The following is a 16,153-nucleotide window of genomic DNA, read 5'->3' on the forward strand; positions in this document are numbered from 1 at the left end:
TGTCTGATTCATTTGTGTCACACTGAGGAAGGAGGAGGTGTCATTAGTCATCTTTTCCCCAAGGTCCACTAAAACTTGATGTAATAAAAACAGTAGAGTTATGTGTCACTATTATGATGCCCATACAACAACCAAGACCATAATGGGGAAATGGAACTTAGGGGAAATATTTCCTCTATCTGGAAGCAGCATATTGGAAGAGCAGTTTGATTTGCACAAGTTAGAAACAGTGCTTTCACTTGGCTTGTCAGAAATAATGAATGTAGATACATAATGCAATCTAGGTTGGATCCTCCGGTTTCACAGGCCCAAAACTTGGAAACTGTATTTTGGAGTTAGAGAGAAAGATGATTGGGATTTTTTTTTTTTTTTAATGCTTTGAAATCCTATCAACCTAATTTACCTGGTCCTGAGGAGTTAGTTCAGCTGCTATAACTACCATCCCACGTTTTGCCAGATGGCTCAGCATATGGCATAAGGGCCATATCCTCGGGTGTATATAAATACTCCTACAGTTGCTTAGTCAAATATGAGTCAAAGTAACATTGCTCTGTGCTGCCTAGAACTTTAGCGTAAGAGAGTGTGTTAGAGTGCTGTCCATTTCCCTTCCTAATTGGGGTATCCTTAAGTGCTGGCCTTGGGAAACCCATCTACACCCAAGATTTGTCCTCTTAGACCCAAGATTCCATGCTTTTTACCGTCTTCTCATTAAACCTCCTTTATTCTCTGTTCTAATTATTTCTTGCCTCACACTAATATTTTCCTTTCTAGGTGTTCTTCTTTTGTGTTTATTCTTCTTACCTGTCATCCCTCTTCCTTCTGCCATCCTTATACTTGAGAGTAGCTTAACTCAATTCCATAGCATTTATTAAAACCAGTATCTAGAAAATATTTATGCATATTCTGTGGGAAGATATGAAAGGATTAAAGATGCAATCTCTAGCTCGTCTTGTAAGATCAGAGGTAAAGCAGACTGCACAGAATATCTACATCACCTTTCCAAGCAATGGATGACCCACAGTAGGGACAGGGCTGAGGCAGATACAAATCCTAGCAAAGTGCCTTAAATTCTATAGACACCATGTATGCATGCTGGGTGAGAGAAAGGCCAAATTTAAAGTAAGGAGCCACAGTAAAACCTTGGTGCTCATTAGTGGTGAAGGTTAATCTGGGAAAATATTTTGCAACTTTTTGCAAGTTTCCATCCGGCTTTCTGCCCACATTCTGTCCCACCTACAGCAAGATAATTACACAAACTTGCTTGCATGCCATCTTGGGCTCATCCCTCTATCACCCCCCATCCCATTTGGTGAAATTATATCATTTTTCAAGACCCAAGTGAAAGGTCACCTCATATGGGATACAATCTCTAAATTGCCCCAACTACCACACTGTAAGGGTGTGTTGCTCTCCACATATCCCTCCATCTTGCCTCACTCTTGGGCTGAAGAGGCCAGATCAAGCTTTCAGAATCCTCCTCTAAAGAACATTGACTGTACTGAGCATGTGCCATGTAGAATGCAAGCTGGGAAAATACAAAAAGATATAAATCATGACCTCGAACTCAGGGCTCATAGTCTAGTATGCAAACCCATACTTGTACATAAAACAATTCAGAGTGATAAGAATCATAATAGAATCAGGGTTTACACTTAATGACTGCTTTGAGTATTCCTAGCCGGAGAATCTTAGTTTGAGCTGAAAACAGTTAATAGGTTACTTGTGAAAAATAACTACAGATTAAATTTAAAAAGCTTTAAAAATGAGAAGGGAGTATAGTTTGAAAGTACCCAGTAAGCTACTGACACCATAATGTGTTTCCTGTAAAATGACTACAGCCTTGCCCTGCGACCAGCTTCTTCTGGAGAGAGACAGAGGCTGTGGCTTGCTATGGGTGGGGAAGAAGGCTGAGGGAGGGGAGCAGGCTGCAGATTCTCATGCTTAGGAATCCCCATTTCATAGTGTTGGTTTTTAGACTAGAAGGCTTGGTTGAAGAAGGGAAGGCCTAGGGAGGGAAGATGCACCCAGTCCTGTTGGGCCCATCTTAAGTGCCAACCATGCTCAGTCAAGAACTTGACAATAGTGAAAGCCCCAATCAGGCAATTATGCAATGTCTAATGTTCCTATGCTATTTTGCTTGTATTAACTCTACAGTCCTGGAACAGGAAATGTGCTTGAAACATTGGAAGTAATTGAAGATAAATAATTTTGCATTAAATCTGTTCTCTGCCAAAGAGTAAGCTCAGGGCAATGGCCAAGCCAACCCTTAGAAGGGGAATAAAGGACAGCTGAGGGGATCCAATTTTAACCTTCAGAGCATTGCACTCCTCCTCTGAATAGAGCAAAGGAGACTTAGCAGGCAGGGGGGAGGGAAGGGCAGCTGAGTGGTCAGCCCCGGAGCTAGCCCAGAGCCCTGGGCTGCAGTGTTGGACTGGGAGCCAGTATACCCTCTGTAACAAGGAGTGAAGGTTTGTTTTGTAGACCAGTCAGGTGCTGACTGGTCTCTGACATCTGTATGGGAGTTTTTTCAGTCTTTGGAATACAAAGAGAGTTAAACCTGCACACCCCTTTCCATGTGCTCTGAGTCTAGACCAGCAGCTGCTTTGTTACTGGATGTTGCACACAGCTTGACGTTTGGAACCCTGCTTGAACCAGGTGAGAAGCAGGTATGCAAGGTATGCAGGTGGACATTCTAACATTAGCTTGTCAGTTCCTCAAGGGTTAAGCCTGTGCTGTGCTCCTTTTTAAAGATGTAGCATTAGGATGATCTAGATTAGTGGAACTAATCAGAAACTTCTGTGTTGGCCTTTCTGGAATATTCCTGGGAGACTCCTGGTTAGCAGACAGTTCATCTAGAGGTCACTGGAAGGGACCATCAGGGTTCCTTTCACCTAATAGTCAGCCCTCCCTTCCTGCTCACTGCCTCCCATACGTGTTCTGTGTTTCCTCTGTTCTGACCCCCAGGGTCTGTGGCATCCTTTAAACAAGCAAATGGCCACCCGACTGCATATCTATGCTGGGCCATCCCTGGAAAGGAATGGGCAGCCTGAGCAATCAGTGCAGGTTATCCCCAGGGGAGCCCACCAGAATCCTGGTAGCCAGCCTGAGTGGAGGGAATATTCCAAAACCGCGCTCTTCCCTCTTCTAGAAAGAAACAGCATGGGCAGTTTTGCTGGGGAAATGCTCAGCTTTACAGCAGGGGCTTGGGTAAAGTTGTGGAGACACTGGATTGTTCTGGAATGTCTTTCCTTCCTCTTTGTTTCCTGTGACACTCAGTGACATTTCTTAAGCTCTTGTGTCAAGTGGTTTTGGTGAGAAAGACAGCTCAGCCCAGACTCTGCCCCCTGGAGCAGCCTGCATAGAGTATCATGGTAACATGGCTAGTGGAAGGAGTGTAGCTGAGGTCTTGGGATTGGTGCTGCTCTATTAGCAACAGAAACAAAAACAGTCTCAGGTAGGAGAAGAGAATGGAAACAGAAAAGCTATTTCTTTTCATTTCACTTATAGATTCTGAGCAAAATTGCTAAAGCCCTCTCCAATTTGGAGGAACGCTTTGGTTACGTGTTGGAATAGAGCCTCTTGATTAATAAATGTGATTGGGACATAGAAGCACAGAAAACTGTGGCATTATTTTTAATCTTCACAATAATCAGGTAGTAAAGCATCACTTCCTTGGGGCATTGAATGTGGAAACGGCAAGCTTACAATTAGAATGCCTTCTTATAGGTTCCTTGATGGTGCCCATGTGTGTGGAAGGATGTCAGAAAAGCTGGTCAGGCAGGGGAGAGATACCTGCAGTGACTCCAGCCTTTGGTCTGGGCCTGGGCATTGTCTTAATGGTTTTCCAAAAAGGCAGTAACAGTTTGAGAAACTCACTCTTCACAAAACTTCTTTGAAACAGCCTCTTCCCTGTTATCAAAAACCAAAACCACCTCTGCTCAGTGTGAAGACTCATGCACATGCACACATTTGTATGCTTAAAGTGTTCTCTGCAGATATTCTGTGGTTATACTTTTGATGTTTATCCTACTCTGTGATAATCAGAAACTAATAGCAAACTATTGAGTATTATGAGGTATCAGATGCTGTAATTTATCTGCAGTATCCTTAATCCTTTATATCCTAGCTCAGTAGCAACTCTTAGTGTCCCTCCTTTACCAACAAGGACACAGAAGCTCAGAGACATTACATGATTGGCCTCAGTCCATGAAGCTAGTAAGGGACCAAGGGCAGATCTGAAGTCAGGTCTCTGTACTACTTCACCATATTCTGATGAAAGAGACATGTGAGGGTGTGAGGGGATAGACCTCCCAGGGACTTCACAGTCCCTTTGTGGTGACCCTCTTGGGCTGCCCATAGAGATGTTCATCTGGACGAGGGGCCATTGCTTCTTCCCTAGAGAGTTATAGTTCCTTGACTATAGTAAAAGGGGATGAGGCTGCCGTATGTTCTGGTTTGTATTTGTGAGATCTTCTTGTCTTCTACTGGTCACCCCCCTGCCTGCCTGTCTGACAGGGGGTGAGGATGAGCGGAAAGAGTTTCTGTCACAAGTAAAAGCAAATCTGCTCATTTTCACTTACTCATCCACCCACTTACTTAGCTACTCATTAAATACATCTTTGAGCCCTTTTCTTCCTGCGTGACACACTGTGACAAAAGCCTGGGAATACTGTGGGAGAATTGGTCAGAATGGAGTGGACGTGCATTACTCATGTGACATATCTGAAGACTCCCTTCATGTGGTTTGAGGGAGACAATGCCAACCTCAAGAAAGAGATGAGGGGGCAGCCCGGGTGGCTCAGCGGTTTAACGCCACCTTTGGCCCAGGGCGTGATCCTGGAGACCCGGGATCGAGTCCCGCATCAGGCCCCCTGCATGGAGCCTGCTTCTCTCTCTGCCTGTGTATCTGCTTTTCTCTCTCCCTCCCTCTCTCTCTCTCTCTTTCTGTGTGTCTCTCATGAAAAATGAATAAAATCTTAAAAAAAAAAGGAGAGATGAGAGCATTAAACGAGAGACTATATGTGAAAGTACTTCATAAATTCTGAAGTGCTGAAGAGATAAAAACCACTGCTATCATTTATATCTTAATGGGTTACCAAGATGGGACCTTGTCTCAGCTTCCAGGACGCCTCCAAGAGTTAGCATCTGCTTTCCTTGCTGGTTGCTCACATTAGTGCTCCTGAAATTCAAACCCAAACCTTGTTTGAGTTCCTCCTGTGCTCAAATGCGTCATCTTGCTCAGTTCCTGAAAGTGCATTGAGTAAGGAGTCAGTGCCCAGGACCCACTTCAGCTCCTGCCTACTTTGCTGTGAACCAAAAATGGCAACATTTGCTGTATATTCTCTGCAGCTTGCCTTTTCCCTGTCCTTATGTATCCAGGACACCTTACCAAGGATAGCCCTTCCTTTGCCATTTTTAGACCACTTTATTCTTTTTAACAGTTACATAGTATCTAATTACATAATTCAGCATCCTATATTTACTCCGTTCCCTAATCACAGGCATGGGTATTCCTTCTAACTGTCCCCATTGCAAACAATGTCTTAGTGAAAATCTTTGTACACATGTCAGTGTGGATTTGTGTCAGTATTTCTGTAAGATGAAAGTCAGATCGTGAGTTGGAGGAAATTCATGTTTTATATTTTGTTAGATACTGTCAAATTGTCTTCCAAAAAGGTTGTACCAGTTTATACTATTTCACACTGTATGTATGAGTACTCCACATTCCTGCCAACACAGGATATTATCAATCTGTAAAAACATTTGACAAACTTATGGGAAAAATTCATATTTCATATTTCATGTTCCTTTGTTAACGGAGTGTTTTTGGTTTTTATATGTCTTCTGTAAATTGCTGCTTTATGCCTTTCACCTATTTCTCTCCAGGTTGTTGGTATTTTTCTTCATTAAGTTGTAGGAAGTCTTTATGTGTTTTGGATGTTAAGATTTGTTTGTTAGATATATTACAAGAGATTGCCTTTCTGTATTGTTGAGTAAATCTCCTTTTACTCCTGTTAATGGGTTTTAATCTCCTCTTCCCTGAGACATTCTTAGGATCATAAAATTCCATTCTTCTTTTGGCATGCCACACGCAGAATCTTGGCATTGAATTTTTGAGAAGTATCTCCCTATAGCATGATGCCAACAGGAATATTGGTAAAAGCGTGAACTTTAGACACAGGTAGTCTGATACTGAGTGTTAATTCTATCGTTTGCCAGCTGGGTGACTTTGGAAGAGTTGCTTTACCTCTCTGAGCTTCTGCTTCCTTACTGTAAGATGGGATAGCTGCTATCTCTGAGTACCATAACTATCCCCAAAGCCTGGAGATGTTTAGAAGTCCCTCTTCTAGGAGGTTTGTGGCATATAAAGGGTTTAAGAACGACAGACCTCTTGGTAGTAAAATTATATAGACCAGGGAGATCTGGGAACCCTGAACAGGGCTTGTGTTGCTAATCTGGCAAATTAGATTTTTTATGTTTTTTAATTGAGAACCGATTAACATAAAATAAAACATAACGATTTTTGATGAATTTGGACAATTACATACACGTAAGTAGTTACCACCCTAAATAAGATATGTAAAACTTCCATCCTCTTCAGAAGGTTCTCTGTACCCTTTGTACTCTTGACAGCTTTCTGATTTTTATCACAATGTATTCATTTCCCTGTATTTGAATTTCATATATAAATGGGATCACATTGTATATATGCATTTGTGCCTGGCTCCTTTTACTCAACATAATTTGAGAATCTTTCATGCTATTTCATATATCAATACATCAGTCCTTTTAATCACAGAATGGCATTCCATTACAGTGATATACCACAATTTATTCATCTATTCTCCCGGTGATGGACATTTGGGTTGTTTCCAGCTTGGGCTACTATGAGTAAGAATGCCATAAACATTCCCAGACAGGTCTTTTGGTTGACATAAATTTTCATTTCTTTTGGATACCAGAGTTGACTGTTTGAACCAAGTGTATGTTTAGTTCCATCGGAAACTTCCAAACAGGTTTTCTAAAGTGGTTGCACCAATTTTTGCAATCCCACCAGCAACATGAGAGCATCCCACTTGGTTTTTTGAGCTGTTTTGACTTTAGCCCTTCTAGTGGGTATGAAGTTGTATCTCATTGTGGTTTGGCAAGTTGGAATTAATGTCTTAATTTTCAGTGGTGAGCTCTCTCTCCATACCCGTGTACCTTTCTCTTTTTCCATGTGTGTCGGCTCTCCAGTGAGATTTGAAATTCCATGAGGGCAGAGGCTCTGTCTAGTGTACCTCCCTTAAATTCTGGACCACACCAGACACAAGGCAGGGAACAGAGTGGCTACTTCATTTCTTGTTGGTGGATTTCTTGCTACTAAGAAACATGTGCAGACTGTTTTGTAAGGAGGACAGATGAGAAGGGGCTGCCTCCACCAGATGCTTTCCAAATGCTTGCAACTTGTGTTGGTTTCCTTGGAGGCAGTTCTCAGATACCTTAGGAGAGACTGGCACTGGTTTCTCTCTCCCCCCTCCTCCCCTCCTCATTCTCTCTGACAATGAGGTAATCAGTTAGGGCTTCTTAGCAGCTGCTGGATGTAGGTGGCACTTTCATGTGTCGAGGGCTGTTCAGCAATAGCAAGTTCAAGAAGGCAGAGAAACAGGTGAGTTGGGATGTTTTATTGGTCAGCTTCCCTTTTCTACCTCAGTTGGCCTCCTCCCTGCATTTTAACCCTGATTGATGCTACTTAGTGTCATGAAAATGGCTCTTTTTTTAATTTTCAGAGTTTTTTGTCCTTTGACCTGAATATATTCCCATAAAAAATGAAAGAGATAAATGAAGTTGTCTACAATGTGAATTTTTACTTCTAAGAATTTGAAGGAAGATAGTCTACTGATAACCTAAAAATTTTCTGAAGATTATCACAGATTGCATGATGATTTTTTTTTTTTTTTTTTGCTGTCTAAATGTTGTATCAGAGAATCCTCTGAAGCTCTTTTCTTTGTTAGAAATCAGACTTTTTTTCGTCCATGAGAGTAGTGAGGGGCCTGGTATAGTGTAGAGCATCTCAGTTGGAATGCTAGTGTAGGCTTTGGCAAGATTGCATGAGGACTTGGAGCAAGGTACAAACCTCCCAACTTGCCTTGGCTTGCTGTTGGAGGAGGTCAAAGGAAGAGGATGTGAGCACAGGCTGACCAGAGAGCTGGCACCAGGCAAAAGGAGGCTCCATAGCCCCTCCCCTGCCCTTGGATGTACCTTCCATACACCATTCCTGTGGTGGGGACCATTTTCAAGGACACAGCCTTGAGAGTAAGGTGTTGCTGGGACCATCTGGAGTGTGCATGTGTCTGTACAAACTTTAAGGTTCTTGAGGGCAGATGGGGAGGTCTACTGATCTGGCAGCTAGAGGATGAGCCTCCTGTGTAAGTTCCTTTGAGTATTAAAATCACTACCCACCAACCCGCCTCTTTCTTCTACCTCCCTGCCCCCGTGTAGGAGGGGCCAGTTTCAGATTTTACTTGGGAAATCCTTGAGGTTGTGAACCAGGATTTACCTGTCAAACCCCTAATCTGACAGTTGTGAGGGGCTCAGAGATTTGAAAAACAAAATCAGACACTGTGGAAAGATATTAAGGTTTTAAGTATCACTGTCTTTCTTTAATTTCCTTGGGTAATGCATACAAGATATATTATACTTTGTCAATAGTTCTTGTTTTATGTATTTAGCAGATACTGATTGTATAACTTTTGTGGGCAGGCTTCATGCTAGGTGCTGCAGAGGTATCTGTGAGCCAGACAAGCCCTGTGCCTGGCTTTGCAGAAAGAAGTCAGATAGTGTGGCCATGACCAACAGGCAAGCAATCAGAACCTTTCAGTGAGCGAGTGATAGGGTTGTGGTGGGTGCTGGCCGGAGTTGTTGGGTTCCTCCCTTAGGCTTTGGGGTCAGGACAGGCTTCCCAGAATAAACCTAATCCAATTTGCAATGAGTGAATGAGACTTAATTAGGCAAAGGGACAAGAGGATCACTATTTTAGCCAGAGGGAACACCAGGTATGAAAGTTGAGAGGTGAGAGAGAGGGATGGCTCCAGGACCAGAGGTTGATTATTGCCAGAGCATGGGAATGGGAGGATTGTGGTGCAGACCACAGTGAAGGATAAGGGCTGGGGCTGAAGGGAGAGGCTAAGGCATGTGGGGCCTTCCAAGTCATGTGAGGGAGTGTGTCCTGCATCTTAAGAGCAATATGAGCCTATTGTGTGGTTTTAAACAGAGGAACGGTATAATTAGACTTGTTCTCTAGCAAAATCTCTTTGGGTTGCTGTGTGGAAGTTGAGAAGGGGTGAGGTGTGATGTGGGAAGGCTACCTGCAGAGACTGGGGTAAGAGGGGTGTGAGGGGCTGGGAGGAAGCAATGGCTTTGAGAAATGATTGAGTACTTCGGGTTCTCCTGGTTTCCTCAGCAGTAATATGTTGGCTGGACGACTCAGAGGACGTAGAAATATTGGAAATCCAAATGATCTCTTTCAGCCCCCTGTGGTGCTATTTCTGAGCTTAGAATCAGTAACTGAAAGCTGAGTGAGACTTGATAAAATCACCAAGATGAATTCCAGGGTGAATCTGACTGTGTGCGATTTTCTGAGTATGCAGGCAGCATGCTAATTGCCATGCCCCTGCTTTTCTGAGCCGCATGATGCTAAAGACGAAAAGAATTTATCCTGGTGAGAAAAATGTGCCAGTGTTTCAAAACAATCAGTTTTCTCATAAGTCTGTTGCATCCAAGATCATCCTGCTCTGCGTAGAGGGAGCCAAACCCGCTCCAGAGAGCCAGTGGTGGCCTTCCTGGTCCATAGCACAGCTGCTGCTACTGGGCGCCGTGGGTGTCCGGTGATCACAGTGCTTCCTGCTTTTTTGCTTTACCAATCATCAGATTGTCCATTAAAATATCCCTCTCCTCTCGCCATAGCTGTTATGTCGTGCTCTCCTTCATGGTTTTTGAAGTTGAGAGCCAGGTGCCCAGTTCAAGTCAGCAGGCTCATTGCACAGGAACTGATGAAACTGACCAGCCACCTGCAGGAGCTTCCCTGAAAAACTGGCTTCCTGTGGAAGGAAGGACAAAAGATGGTAACTTTTCCATCTGTAGTTTAGTCAAGGGAGTCAGTAGCCTGCATCGGTATGTGCCCTGTGGAGATCTGAGAGTTCCTTAAAATCACCAAGAGCAGATTGTCAGCTAGAGCTGCTGGCCACGACCTTTGCCTCTTTCCAGTGGCCACAGGTGGATAGGGTTGTGGTGGAGGTTTGGTGTCTGCTCCCCCGTGAGGAGGAGGGGCTGGTGTTTGCTTCTCCATGCAGAGGGGGGCTTCCCCCCCCCACACACCAGCCCTGGGCCTGGCCATGAACATCACTGCTGTCTTTGTGACCGTAGCCCATTCCCGAGGTGCCTCTGGGGCAGGCTGCCCCTCTAGCTCCAGAGCCATTTCCAGGGAGGCTGGCCTTGCCCTCCTGCAGCTCTTCCATTGCTGGCTCACTCAGTTTTTGTCCCACTCGACTATATTGACTTTCTGGGCACAGAACTTTACTCTCATTTGGAAAATGCTTCTCTTCTCTCTCTCTCTCTCTCTCTCTCACACACACACACATATGCACACACACGTACACACACACACATTTGCTCACCTCTGGGACTTTGGTTCCCATCTGCTGTTGTACCCGCAGCTGCTGAATTTCATTCTCTGCTGGGTTTCTCCCTAACCGGCACTAGAACTTTGACTCTTCCAGTCTGCCCTGCCCAGTCTTCCACACTGCCCTACTGTGTGTGTGTCTAAAACATGAAACATAAAGACAGAATCAGAAGGAAAGCAACTGGACTGTGTAATACAGATGTTCGCTGGAGTCACCCAGGCTTCTGAAGGGCAACTGGAACTCACTTGAACCTTTATTCCTGCAGCAATGGCATGCTTCCAGTCTCTTGGGGGGCACTGGGATGGATGCTGTGAAGTGGGCTATTTTCTTCCATTAGCTCTGCTTATCTGTTCCTTCCAATCATCCAGTTTCCTGGGGTTGTCTCGGTCTTGGTACCCTATGTGTGCTCTCTCTCCTGATAGTATTCCATGTGGGATACCTCCCTGCAGCTCCCAAGAATGCTATCCACAAGGGCTTGCAACAGAGCCTGACTTTAATGGAAGCTTCAGAGTTATTGAGGGAATTTATATTACAACACTGCAAAGCACTGAAATCAAGGGAGCATATTCTGCTGGATTTTAAAAGTCTGTAGGGGAAATGGTTCCTTGGCGGTTCATTGTCATTGGCCTCTCCTCCCCAGACTCCTCCACTTAACAGTGTTAGTTGCTTGAGCCAGCTGCTAGCTCCAGTGAACAGAGAGCTGATTCAGTTGGTATTTGTTTTTCTGCCTTTGGGGGCTTGCCTTTCCTATTTAGAGAATCCAATCAGAGTCTTCTGTTTGCTGGAGCCTGCCAGGGCTGGCTAGAAAGAGCTGTTCGTGAAATGTTCAGGGCTTTGGGGCCTATCGGCCACAGTAGGAATGTTTACATCACAGAAATTGGCAAATGTCATGAATCAGGTCCTGATGTTATCTGGTTTGTTTTTGTTTTTTTTTTCCAGAGAGCTATTTTAGTGGCAGACGACCACTTCAGAAAGCTTATCTCATGGAGAAACTTCCTTTCATTCTCTTCCCACACGGAAATGGCCATTGTAAGTTGTCGTATCTTTCTCTTCATCACACAGGCTGGAGTAAAACATGTTTGTGTTTGAATTTGCTGCCAGGCTTAGCTAGGATCTGCAGAGAATGTGCTGGGAGTTTAGATCTGGACGTGTCTGGGCTGTTGTTGCTGTGAGGAGAGACCAGGTCTGCTTTCCCCAGTTAGGTATAGGTGTCCTGTGCAGAGGTAATGGAGTGTGTAGTGCTAGCAGGGACAGGCTCTGTAAGAAGACATTTGTGAAGCACACAGATATAGCCACATCCTGTTTCTGTGGGAGAATAAAGGTAAAGACCAGACAGGAAGGGACCAGTAGAATGAGCGTTGGATGCCAGGCTGAGGAACTTTATCCTCGTTACCTGAGTCAGTGAAAAACAGGGATGAGATTGGCCAAAATGGAATTTACCAAGATTTTTCTTGTGAATTGGTCCAGGATAAATTGGGGTGGGAGGTCTGCTGGAATGAAGGAGGTTAAGTGGACAGCTGCAAGTCTCTACCATGCCCCCCACTACCTACCATCTTAGGCTGTTCTCTCTAGATGCTCTTCTACCACAGATGAGACTAACAGAGCTCATGTTTTATTTTTGCTGGACCCATACTAAATAAGAGTGTGTTTCCAAATGAGATTTATTTGTTTCATTTCTTTATGGTAAATCGTTGAGGAGAAAATTGCTTTAATAGAAAACCCAGTTAAAACCCACTGCCAGTAGCTGCAGGGTCCCTTCAATGGAAGATTAGCATTGTTGGCCTTTGACTCTCACCTAATGGATGTTAACCACTGGCCCATGGACTCCAGCATTTGTGAAAAGTTAGTCTGAGACTGGAATGAAGTTCTGTGACAGGATGTTGCATCATGGGGAAGAACACTGACCTGGGATGTTGAGACTAGTCTTCTGGTCCCTGGACTGGAGCATCCTCCTCTGAAAAGTGAAAGGGTTAGCCTAGTGTAAATTGGTGCAGCAGCCTTGGGGGAGGGGGCAGTTTGATCAAATCAGTTGAAGTTGAATCTGTATACATTATGATGCAGAAATTCAAATTCCTGATATCTATCCTAGAGAAAGACTTATACACATATGTATGGCAAGGAGACATCCTATTTTTTTTTTTTTAAGATTTATTTTATTATTTATTTTGAGAGAGACAGAAACAAAGAGAATGTGAGTAGAGGAAGAGCCCAGGGAGAGAATCTTCAAATAGACTTCCCACTGAATACAGGGCTCAGTCCCAGGACCCTGAGATCATGACCTGAGCTGAAACCAAAAGTTGGACACTTAACTGACTGAGCCATCGGGTGCCCCAAGACATACCATTTCTAAGCACCCTTCACGCTCACGCTAAGAGAAGACAGCAAACTGTAGATAGTGGGCCAGGCAGACTCATGACTTACTATCTCTTGGACTCAAGCTTTTTCATCTGTAAAATGGAAATAATAATACATGGAGGGTTGTTTTGAGCTTCAGATGAAATAATGCCCATAAAGCACATTGCACAGTGTCTGACCCATACATTTTCAATGAACACTGTTTTTTGAAAACGTAGTTTTCATTTTAAATTAAATTTTAATTACATAAAAATATATTATCCCTGCAAAAATATTGTAATATTACAGAGAGGTCAAGGGGCCCTTGAAGCTATTCATCCTGCTTAATTTCATTCTTAGTCCCTTATTTCTCTATTGGGAGGTGATTGCTCCTGCTGCTTGCGTCTGTGCATGTGCATGTGTTTGTGTCTTTCCTGGTGTTTTGCTGGGCATTGATACATATACATATACATATACTTTTTTTTTCTCTAGAAAACATATACAGTATTATTCTGCATCTCTCCCCCCCCCCCACTCAATATGTTTTCAAGATTTATCCAAATTAATAATAGGTTTTGATAACCTCATTAGTTTTAACTGGCAGAGTCCCATATTATGTGTGTCTCATATTATTAAAAACCATTTCCCTATTGATGGATATTTGGGTTATTTCTGGATTTTTACTAGCACAAGCAGTGTTGTAACAAACACCTTTCTAGCTCACTTGTGCAAGTATTACAGAAGGGAAGCTATCGGGAATGAGATGTGTAGGATCGTGAAATACATAGACTTTTAGCTTCAGCTGGTTCTGTGCAATGATCAGCAAAGTGGCTATGCTGGTTTAAATAATAACCACAGCACACGAGACGGATCTTTTCCTTAGTTTCTTGTTAAACTTGTCATCACTTTAAAAATTTTTGATAATCTTGTGTGTGAAAAAAGAAAAGGGATATCATTTGCAGGTTTAATGCACTAAATACCAGCAGGTTTGAGTATCTTTTAATATGTTTATTGACCATTTATATTTCCTTTTTTGTTAGTTGCCTGGTATTATATGTTGTCCATTTTTCTACTGGCTTATTTGACTTTTTCTTATTGGTAGGGAAAACTAATCCATTGTTCTGAATGTTGCAAATATTTTATCCCAATTTTTGCTTATGTTTTGATTTGTTTATGGTGTCTTTTGATAAAGATAAGTGTTAAATTTTGATGTAGCTAAATGTGTCATTGTTTTCGTCATTTTTGCTTTTTTAAGCATCTTTTTTAAGGAGAACTTTCACTGCCATCAAAGTCACAGAGATATTCTCTACTATTTTTTTAGCACTTTTATAGATACATATTTTATATTTGTCTTTAATCCATGTGGAATCTCCATATGAATAGATTTTATTTTGTTTCAAAAGGAAGTCTGTTATTCCCAGTATCACTTGTTCACTAATCTACTCTCTCTTCATAGACTTAAAGTGTTACTTTTGTGAAATATTAAATTCCTACCTATACACGAATGTTTTAATTTTTGACTTTTTTCAAATAATCTGTTCACTTTTACACTGCTACCATGTAATTACTATAATTTTTAAGTTTATTTATTTATTTATTCATAACAGACACAGAGAGAGGGGGAGCAAGAGCGAGACCGACAGCGAGAGCAAGAGAGAGAGAGAGGCAGAGGGAGAAGCAGGCTCCATGCAGGGAGCCTGACGTGGGACTCGATCCCAGGTCTCCAGGATGAGGCCCTGGGCTGAAGGTGGTGCTAAACTACTGAGCCACCCGGGCTGCCCTATAATTTTTAATATGTCCTGACACTGCAAGCCTGGACCCAATTCTGCTCTTTTATAAAATTATCTTGGCCATTCTGGCCCATTTGTTCTTCCAAATGAATTCTAGAATCAAGTTGAATGTTATGTGAAGACACTCAACTGGAGTTTTATTGAAATCATATTGAATCCATGGATTTTATTTGGGAGAAGTGATAACAAGTATGCCATCAATGAAGAAGACAAGGATTACTCTCTGATTTCTGCTGGAGCATCTTCTGGAGTTCCAAATGGGATGATCTGGGACAAAGATCACAGTGAGAGCAATGAGTCATCTTCTCTGTTTCTTCTTTCTCTCCTTAGTTGAGATCTTTTCCCTGAATAAAGTCTCCTTAGAACACAGTGCAGATGAGATCCAAGGAGACCATTGGTTAAGGAGATCACATGACACTCAGAAGTAGCTATAGGTGATCCTTACACTCTGATGCAACACCTGCTCACACATTTCTTGAAGATCATTTGGGGCTTGGGAACCCAGGGTCCATTCCAAGATCTAACCTTATGAGTGAGATCAGCTGCCACATGAGGGCCCCTTTTAAAAGTCATAGCTCCACATGAAAGCAGTGGCTGATCTAGTAACTATTTTTCGATAATACATACAATGAAAAAAATTCTACTGTGAGTGGAGTAATTTTTTAAAGGTTTTATTTATTTATTTATTTATTAATGATAGGCACACAGAGAGAGAGAGAGAGAGAGAGAGAGAGAGGCAGAGACACAGGCAGAGGGAGAAGCAGGCTCCATGCAGGGAGCCCAATGCAGCACTCGATCCCGGGACTCCAGGATCACGACCTGAGCTGAAGTCAGTCAGACACTTAACTGCTGAGCTACCCAGGCATCCCGGAGTAATTCTTTTTTTTTTTTTTTTTTAATATTATTTATTTATTTACTCATTCATGAGAGACACACACACAGAGAGAGGCAGAGACACAGGCAGACAGAGAAATAGGCTCCATGCAGGGAGCCTGACATGGGACTCGATCCTGGGTCTCCAGGATCACACTCCGGGCTGCAGGCAGCACTAAACCGCTGCACTGGAGTAATTCTTTTTAAAAAGGATTTATTGACTTATTTGAGAGAGAGAGAGAATCTGTACACACATGAGTGGGGGGAGGGGCAGAGGGAGAGAGAGAGAGAGAGAGAGAATCTCAAGCAGACTCCCTGTTGAGTGTGGAGCCTGACAGTGGGGCTTAATCCCGTGACCCTGAGATCATGACCTGAGCCAAAATCAAGAGTTGGATGCCTGACTTAGCCACCCAGGCGCCCCTGGTTGAAGTAATTCTCAAATGTGATTTGGTCATCTACAAAATAGGTGTGTATGGGTGAGACATGTTACTTTAG

The 16,153-nt window shown here is 43.0% G+C and overlaps 1 long non-coding RNA gene across 3 annotated transcripts in view; it reads left to right on the forward strand.

The window, feature by feature from the left end:
• Positions 1–16,153, forward strand: part of LOC112920502 (uncharacterized) — a 203,163-nt gene that overhangs the window by 6,648 nt on the left and 180,362 nt on the right. For all 3 annotated transcript variants that reach the window (XR_011995666.1, XR_011995668.1, XR_011995667.1), the window contains exons 2-3: positions 11,601–11,690; positions 14,883–15,069. This is a non-coding gene — a long non-coding RNA (uncharacterized lncRNA). The remainder of the gene's footprint in view (positions 1–11,600; positions 11,691–14,882; positions 15,070–16,153) is intronic.

This window comes from Vulpes vulpes, chromosome 12 (genome assembly GCF_048418805.1).
Source record: "Vulpes vulpes isolate BD-2025 chromosome 12, VulVul3, whole genome shotgun sequence".
NCBI lineage: Eukaryota > Metazoa > Chordata > Mammalia > Carnivora > Canidae > Vulpes > Vulpes vulpes.